The sequence below is a fragment of the Papaver somniferum genome, chromosome 7 (assembly GCF_003573695.1).
Source record: "Papaver somniferum cultivar HN1 chromosome 7, ASM357369v1, whole genome shotgun sequence".
In the NCBI taxonomy this organism is placed as follows: Eukaryota; Viridiplantae; Streptophyta; class Magnoliopsida; order Ranunculales; family Papaveraceae; genus Papaver; species Papaver somniferum.
This window is the reverse complement of record NC_039364.1, coordinates 133,776,994-133,786,030: the sequence shown is the minus strand read 5'-3', so window position 1 is coordinate 133,786,030 and position 9,037 is coordinate 133,776,994.

Below are 9,037 nucleotides of genomic sequence, written 5' to 3'. Positions count from 1 at the left end.
AAAAGTTCACACAAACTTTCTACTAGATAAGCCGCTTCCTGATCTAATGGCCTCCGGTTCATAATGAAACTATTGACTTGAGGAGATCGTTGTGAGGATCAATCCCCAGTGTAGGAGTCTCCATGACAGGACCGCTCATATCTGATGTCATCTTGATGAAGAGATGTCGTTTACCGCTTCTTTGATCAGGTCCATGTAGGCCCGCGCCGCTGAAGTACCTGCTCCGGGTGCGTTGAATGCGTTCCTTGTTGGTTCCAGGGGCTATCTTGGCTCTTGTGGCAACCGATCAGTTTATATATTTTGAGAAAAGTAAGTACCTCTTTCTGAGTTGCAGCCATGTCCGTCTGTGCCTTAGAAAGGACTTCTTGTCTCTCCATCAAATCCACCATAGTAATAGGGGGTTGTCCTCCTCTGGCTCCTCCGACCCCTCGTCCTGAGGCAGGAGTGGTAGTTTCCCTGGTGACGGACGGAGGCGTTATACTCGATGAGACGCCGGGATTTGTAGCTGCTCTCGATCTGGTGATAGGAGGCGCCACACCCAATGGAATATCTCCTCCTGCTCCGCTGGTGCTGGTGGTAGAGGATGTAATTCCACGAGATACATTGATTGCATTGACAGGTAACACCACCAATCGGAATATCAACGTCGAGAGTGTTGCCGGCGCTGGCTCCGTCGGGATTATTTGCTGATTCATACCTAAGATCCACCATTTTGCAATATGAACAAATTAAAATGAAATTGAAAATTGATTTTGCAACCGAGAGATTAAACTCCCACTGTGGTCGCCAATTGTTTATGGGTGAAAACTATTTCTGCCGGTTTTGGTAATTTGGGGTGTGTGGATGATAAATGAATCTAAACCCTAAACAAATGCACTGCACGGGAGTGCTTGTGATTCGAGAAAGCAATCTGTACAACTCTGGCCTAAACCAAGAAATGGCCGTTCCAGACTTGCTTCGGTCACAAAGTGAAGGAGATGGGGTTAATCTTAGGGAGGGAAGCGAAGAAGGCGTTGAGATTGTGAAGGTGTTGGCTGTTTATGACTTGTATCAGAAAGCTGAACTGGCTTGCAGAATGAAAGCTATCAGTTCTGGTGTTGGAATACGATTGTATCAACACTTGGCTTCTGTCTAGTTGTCTTGTTCGGAAATAGGGAGGAGAACCTATTTATACAAGTCATTGCTCCTAACCCACGTTTCTCATGGGAAGTGGAGGAAGTGGAGTGATGGAGTAGTGGAGTCGTGGTAATTGTCACACGATCAGGTAAAGCCCACTTCTCCCATCATCAATAACCGTCCATGACTTCCTGACACGTTCTTATGGTGGCGCGCTGTGGGCTGCACGCTGTAAACCGCCAGACCAATACCCCAGTAAGTATCCCCCACTTTGTGACATGATTAATGTATCGAGTCTGTGGATCGTGGGACCCACAAAAGGTAGCATGTGATGCTAGATTAAATAACTAAGTTATTTTAGGAAGTCGATATTTATGAAATATCGTGTGTATTCTATGCATGTAATGCATCAAATATATTCAGCACGTATGAAACATCGCTATTTTAAGGCTTAACGGAGTAAGTTACGATTAAGCGTCTTAAAATAACATCACGTCCGACCATCTTCGAGTGATCGTTTGGAGGCTGTACAGGTAAGTCCTGACTTGGACGATCACTCTGTGTGGAAGAATGGTGGACGGTGATCATGGTGATGCCTCAATGGTCGCCTAACTCCTGTCTTAAGATGTCCGTCCAAGCTGGCAAAGTTGGACGGACGAGATGACTTGCAACCCACATCTGCGACCGTTGGATTAAGGTTTGGGAGGTACTCAAACACCAACCTTTAGCTTGGTCGAATCCAAGCATGAGACGCGTTTTTGGCAAGACTGGTATGTATCCAAATTAAGAGAAAAATCCAATGGAATTTTGTGCGAATCAGTGCCAGAAGAAATCACAGGTGACTTTGTTAACTCTTCCTGTTTCGCTTCGAACGGAATATCCAGCCAAATTTGATCCAGCTAAACACCCATAACACGCCTGTCTGGCCCAAAGGATTAAACCCATTTGATTATAGCCCTTTAGTCTCACTGAAGCAGGCTCAAATCGCCAACCCTAATTTCTGCCATTGATGAGCACCGTTTCCCGCCAAACAGAAATTTGAAATGTAGAGGACGACCTCCCCCTAACCAAACCGGGGGTGCGAATAGCAGGTGCCCAACTGAAGTGCCCCTTATTCAAAGTGAGGGTGCCTTTAGTAATTTTTCTCCGGGTGTCCGAAAAGCACTTTTCGAGCAACTTTTTCCACATAAGTGTACTTCTCCAAAAACACCTAAACAAACATAAGAACACCATAATAAGTATAGAAACGAGTACTAACATTACGAAACATTGAGGACAAATTAGACACATAAATGCGTCTATCACTTATTAACTTATGTGGTCTCATTAACCTTGGTTACTCTGGTTACACTTTTACTTGGAATAATCATAAAAAGGATGATGATGTTATAGAGTCCCCTGTAGACTACTAGTTTTTCTAATTCCAGTGTCAAACATCTTGGCCCCCTTGCTTCTGACCATGTCCCTATAATCCTTAATACCCATAATACTTGGAATAATGGAGCCACCCTATTTAAGTATTTTGGAGGTTGGATGAAACATGATGAATGTAAGTGAAAAAGCGGGGGTACACCACCCAATATTTCGCTTAGCAATCTGTATGGACTAACTCCGAAATACTTTGCTAGAGAATCAACTAGACAGTCAAACTCAATCTAGATAAAAGTATCTCAAGGAGTTAATATCTCTCTCTTGATTTGATTTTTACTCAAGCTAAAAACAATAGCGAGTCTTTATCAAATACAAGGAATACTTGGACGGTACCAAAGACCAATGCCCAAGGATCAATTAATATCAATCAACAACCAAAGGTTGGATTTTCCAATTGATGATCACGAACGCACAACCTGTATTATTTCAATTATATAAAATATAATGCGAATAAAAGAAATAACACAGACACCAGAAATTTTGTTAACGAGGAAACCGCAAATGCAGAAAAACCCCGGGACCTAGTCCAGATTGAATACACACTGTATTAAGCCGCTACAAACACTAGCCTACTGCAAACTAACTTCGGACTGGACAATAGTTGAACCCCAATCAGTCTCCCACCAATCCAAGGTACAATTGTACTCCTACTCATCTGATCCCAGCAGGATACTACGCACTTGATTCCTTTAGCTGATCTCACCCACAACCAAGAGTTGTTGTAACCTAAAATCACAGACTTGATAATAAACAGATATGTCTCACACAGAAAAGTCTATAAAAGGATAAATCTGTCTCCCACAGATAAACCCTAGGTTTTGCTCCGTCTTTAGATATAAAATCAAGGTAATAGAAACCAATTGATAATCCGGTCTTATATTCCCGAAGAACAGCCTAGATTAATCAATCACCTCTCTACAATCCTTCCTGACTACACAAGCGGATTGTCGAGGAATCAAAAACAGTGAGACGAAGATGTTTGTGACTTCTTTATCTTTCCTATCGGAGAACTCTCATGATCTCAAGCCAATCAATCGATTGTACTCGTACGATAGAAGATGCAAGATCAGATCACACAACTACGATAAAGTAGTATCGGCCTGGCTTCACAATCCCAATGAAGTCTTTAAGTCGTAAACCTGATTTTAGAAAATCAAAGGTTAATGGAGATCGACTCTAGCGGGCGCACTAGTAGCACAAAGACGTGTGGGGATTAGTTTTGCACAATGCTAAATGTCTCATTTATATAGCCTTCAAATCAGGGTTTTGCCTTAGTTACAAAGCAATCCTTATTCACCGTTAGATGAAAACATGATTTAGATTCAAGCTAATATTTCTCAACCGTTAGATCGAAAACTTAGCTTGTCACACACACTTGGGTAGACGTTTACTGGGTTCGTGAAAACCATGCCCAAACGTGTACGTGTATGTTGGTTCAACATAGTAACCCAAAAGGTTAACCATATGAGCATTTCATATTAACCTTGTTCTTGTTCACCATAACTAGTTCAATTGACTCAAACGAAGTAGTTAAAGAGTTGTTCAATTGATATGAGATCTTATGTAACTACACAAGACACAATTGAAACAAAGATGATTCGATTCGATTGAATCGGCTCATGAACATTATAGCCACGGTTTGAAGCATTCCTTAGTAATTTAATGTTTCATGTTCAGAGCACATCTTTAGATCATAACCTCTTAAGTTCACAAACAAGTTCGCGGACTTAATTTAATCGGTTGAGTTTCCATTACTCAGCAGAAATTCTCGGAAAGAGAACTTCCGCCAGTTCGCGGACTGAGTTCGTGGACTTAGCAGACAAACAAGTTTTGGAAAATCCAGCAGAAATTCTCGGTCGAGAACTTCCGACAGTTCGCGGACTTGGCAAGCCAATTCCACAATCCTCCCGATTTCTCTTGATCAACAAAGTTCAAAAACTTCGGTTCAAGGAATACATGGTTATGTAATCTAAACTCTCATTTCAATCATTGAGACATTCTCAGAGGACGCTGTGTAACCTTTATTCACAGACCGATTCACGTCAGAGCAATTCTCAAAGTTATTGAAACTTTTCATGACTTTCGCCACTAGGTGAAGATAAACTTGATCAAAGCGAAACGCTTTACCAACACACGATTTCGAGATAAAAGATAAGCAATGAATGCTCAGCTCGAAATGTCAAATGTGTATGATCTAGTCTATATATCATACGACTTTTGTCTCATAAGAAGTAGGAGATAGAAGAGATAGACTTTTGAGTGATAGATAAGTTCAAGTCTCCACATACCTTTTTGTTGATGAAGTTCCACGGTTCCTTGTATAGATCTTCGTCGTTGTATGATGAATCGCCATGAAGTCCTTGAGCTCAACTACACTTTTCTATCCTAGTCCGAGACTTAGCTATGTAGGATAGAAATCAAGACTTATAGTTTTGATCACTAACATTGACAAACATGCTTGAGATAGCAATGCATGCGAGGTTGACCGAGCTATGCTCTAACAATCTCCCCCTTTGTCAATTTTAGTGACAAAACTATTAATACATATGGAATACAAAAAATATAAACTTTAGTGGCTCCTATTCCGTAGTCTAATCTTCAACGTTCCTTGAAATCTTCGTCCTTCCAAGTACTCCAATGATCCCAAAGGTTGTAAGTTTAGCACCATCGTTGTTGAAGATCCGTAGCTATAACAATGAGAAAAATCGAGATTCTCGATCATTATTATACAGTGTCATAGTAATATTATATAACATAAAAGTCCAATTGTATCACGACTTTAACAATAATACTACGGTGATACGTATCACTCCCCCTTAGTCAATATTCCATCTGGATCATGGAAACCACTCCTCCTTACACAATGATCCGAAAACCATATGTATTTGTAGTGTGAACTACAATATTTCTCCCCCTTTTTGTCAATAAAATTGATTGGCAAAGGTACAAGAATGGGATCATAATGAAATTTCCACAAGAGACATTTCATGACTAAAAGAAAAATAATACCAATTTAATTTAGATGCAATCTAATAGCCGAAGCTAACATCATTCATCAAGGAGTTTTAATATACAAGATAACCCCTATAAAATTCCACAACCGCACTCCCCGCATGATATTACCATTAAGCACAAGTTCAAAAGAACTCTCCCCCATTGGATGTCATTCCCGAGAGAACAACAAGAGCGACCTTAATTTCAAAAGAAAAGAAGGATTTTTTATTGGGCACCAAAAACCATAGGAATGATTTTCTATATCCAAAGCTGAACCAAATTAACCACAATTAAACCCATGATTAATTCAATTGGAATACGCAACTAAATCAAACCACAAAAGTGATCAATTTAATTGAAAGTGCTCAACAAAAGTAAACTCACGGAGCTACGACTAAGTCAATCACACGGAGATGACTAACTTAACCGTTCAAATACTCAACATAAGGAAAACCTTCAGAATATATGACTACATTAACCAAAGAATATGATAGTGTATCCTTTCATATACTCAACACAAGAACTTGTGGAATATATGAAAACTCAACTAGATTAATTACAAGAGAACTTATAATTAATCTAATTGGAATAGAAATAACCAAACTTATCACCGGAGTAATCAATTTAATCATTTTGGGCTCAACGTAAGAGAACTTATGGAACCCCGACTAAGTTCATCATAGAATATGACAACCTTAACCGTACATGTACTCAACATAAGAAGGAAGAATTATGGAGTACTAACTAAATAACCAAACTAGTTGATTAATTTAGTTCCTAATGCTCGACATATAGCATCTTATGGAACAACCAACAAAGCCAAGGTGAATCGACTTAGTTGTAAGGTGCTCAACCTAAGACACACGATGGAGCCTTCACGGTAAAACATGATAAAATGGATCAATGAAGATCAATACCGTGGATAACATACAAGGATCTATTCTATTTTCCATCATAACGACATAATAGACTTTATCCTTGTTGAACAAAAGATTTTATCCTATTTTCCATCAAATACATGACTGCATATGCATAACTTTTGTATATGTCAAAAGTCCATTCGTCCTTTCATCAATAAGAATACCACTTCATGAACAACTTTACTTTTGACAAAATATGGGACCTTCAAGTTCACGGACGCAAATAATACATGTCCCATAAAAAATATTGCAATCAACCAAATTGCAATAATAATCATCCTCCAAATATTTTTAGAATTTAATACCAATAAACCTAAAAAATAACATAAGAAGATGAAAACAAAAATAGCTATTTGTAGTCAGAATCATCGCTATTCAAAGCACTAGTTATTCTTCCAACTAATCCAAAAAGAAGACATACTAGGCAAATAAGAAGATGCATTACTCATCACCTTCATCATCAGACAATTTCCAAGTAGCTTGAATTGAATCCAACTCTTCCTTGAGCTCGGGACACTTGGTTCCAATTAACGACACTTGATCTTTTAAGCACTTTACTCTTGTATTTACCTTGCACACACCCTTGTAAACTTTTTGAATAAGCCTCAAGGTGGTAGGATCTTCAACATCAAGAGAAGTACCTCTTTGTCGCTTGCGAACATTTTCCCTTATATGCCGAAAAGTACATGGACGAACAAGTTTGGGAACCCCAAGAGAATTTCCAATAAAATCAAGTCCACGATCACGGCAAATTTGGCTAACCAAACAAGGATAGCCTAACATCTTGATGTGAGAAGTCATCGTCATCATTTGAAAGATGATAAAGCCACAAATATCAAGATCTGTATTGTCGGATGCAAGGAAGAAGACTAATTCCGCAAATTCATAACTCCACCAAGAATTCTCAATAGTGGAGGGACAAAGGTTAGAGATACCGAGTTTTCCAAACGCCATTAAAGCAATACTAAGATCATTAGTAGGAAACTTTCCTTGACTCCAAACAACCTTCTTTCCACAAAATCCAAAAGAGATATCATCATATGAAGGATGTTCATCACTTGGTCTAGGTAACCGTACGTTGCCCAACGATATTTTGGTGACCCTTGAAATTAACTCTCTATTAACAAGGAACCTTTCTCTATTTATCAAGGATTTGAATTCCATCTTCTTAAAATCAACATCATGAATGTTGGCATAGAAAATCCTTGTTAGAGAATCAAAACCTTCACCGATGCCATTAAAGATATTCCCAAGATTGAACTTTTTGAAGCAAGCTAAATCCTCTTCATATCCACTAAAGGTTTCCAATTTCTTTTCTAGAATAAAACCTTTGGAAGCAATTCTATCAAAAGTTCTAGCACAAGAATCATTCACAAACCTAATTCTAAGAGAATTTTGATCACAAGGAGGATTCAAGCTAGAGGATTTTGAGCTTTTAGAACTCCTTTTCATGCTTCTAGATATCATCATAAAGAGATGCTCAAAAGGAGATTACTTACTTGAAGAGAACCTCAAACACCCTTAATTTTGATTTCTTCAAAGAATCTTTAATGGTGGAGAAGCACAAACCCTAGTTCACGTACGCGGACTGAAGATGAGAAAGGAGAAGGTTCGCGGACCACCAACATATATATATCCCTCATTCATGGGCTTGGGCTGTACACGAACGGTGACCTACAAGACTTAGGATATATTCCTAGACCTTTTCACATTAAAGGTATGCAACCAACATCTAACAGAAGCAATAGAAAGCTAACTAAGCACAACACACTGTACACAACACAAACTATTTCTTGCCCCACTTCAATATATGTACAAATGGGGTAAATGCCAATCTTGTTACCAAGAGGCATAATGCGCAGAGGAGTTCTCATGTGATATGTATGGTTGATAAGTGTGAACAGCCCCTGTAATATAATCATAATAATGATGATAGTCGGGGCAGTTAGAGCTTCATATCCTTCGTTTATTCTGGCTAGAAGAAGGATTCTTCCGATTTCTGGGTTATACAGTATCAACAGATTTAATACATACGAAACCCTTTTCGGAATGATTCTTAGACTTAACATAATTAAGTTTTTCTAAGAATTTAAAAACGCCTTCGAACGCTTTAAAACAGATCTTTATCAATCGATCCATCACGATAGTATTCCTCATAGAGATCAAGAGTTAATCTAGTGAGGTTCCATATCCTTGAGCGTATTGAACGTTTTCCCAATTGTTCTTTCTTTTTATTTTTTCTTTCAGATTGCTTCTCAACATCTAAATATCCCCTTTAGATGAAGTAAGATTATTATGAGAACCCAGAGGTTTTAACCATAACAATCTTTGAACAATCTTTACGGAATTCTGGCGTGCGTTACAGATGCCAGGAGCAAGTTTTCCAAAGAAATTTCCCATAGGGCAATTTATATGGAACGAACAAACACAAACTTATTAGGTTTACCGTGTTTGCCTGCTCTGATACCAATTGAAAAAGCGTGGGTCTAACAACACCACCCAATATTTCGCTTAGCAATCTGTATGGACTAACTCCGAAATACTTTGCTAGAGAATCAACTAGACAGTCAGACTCA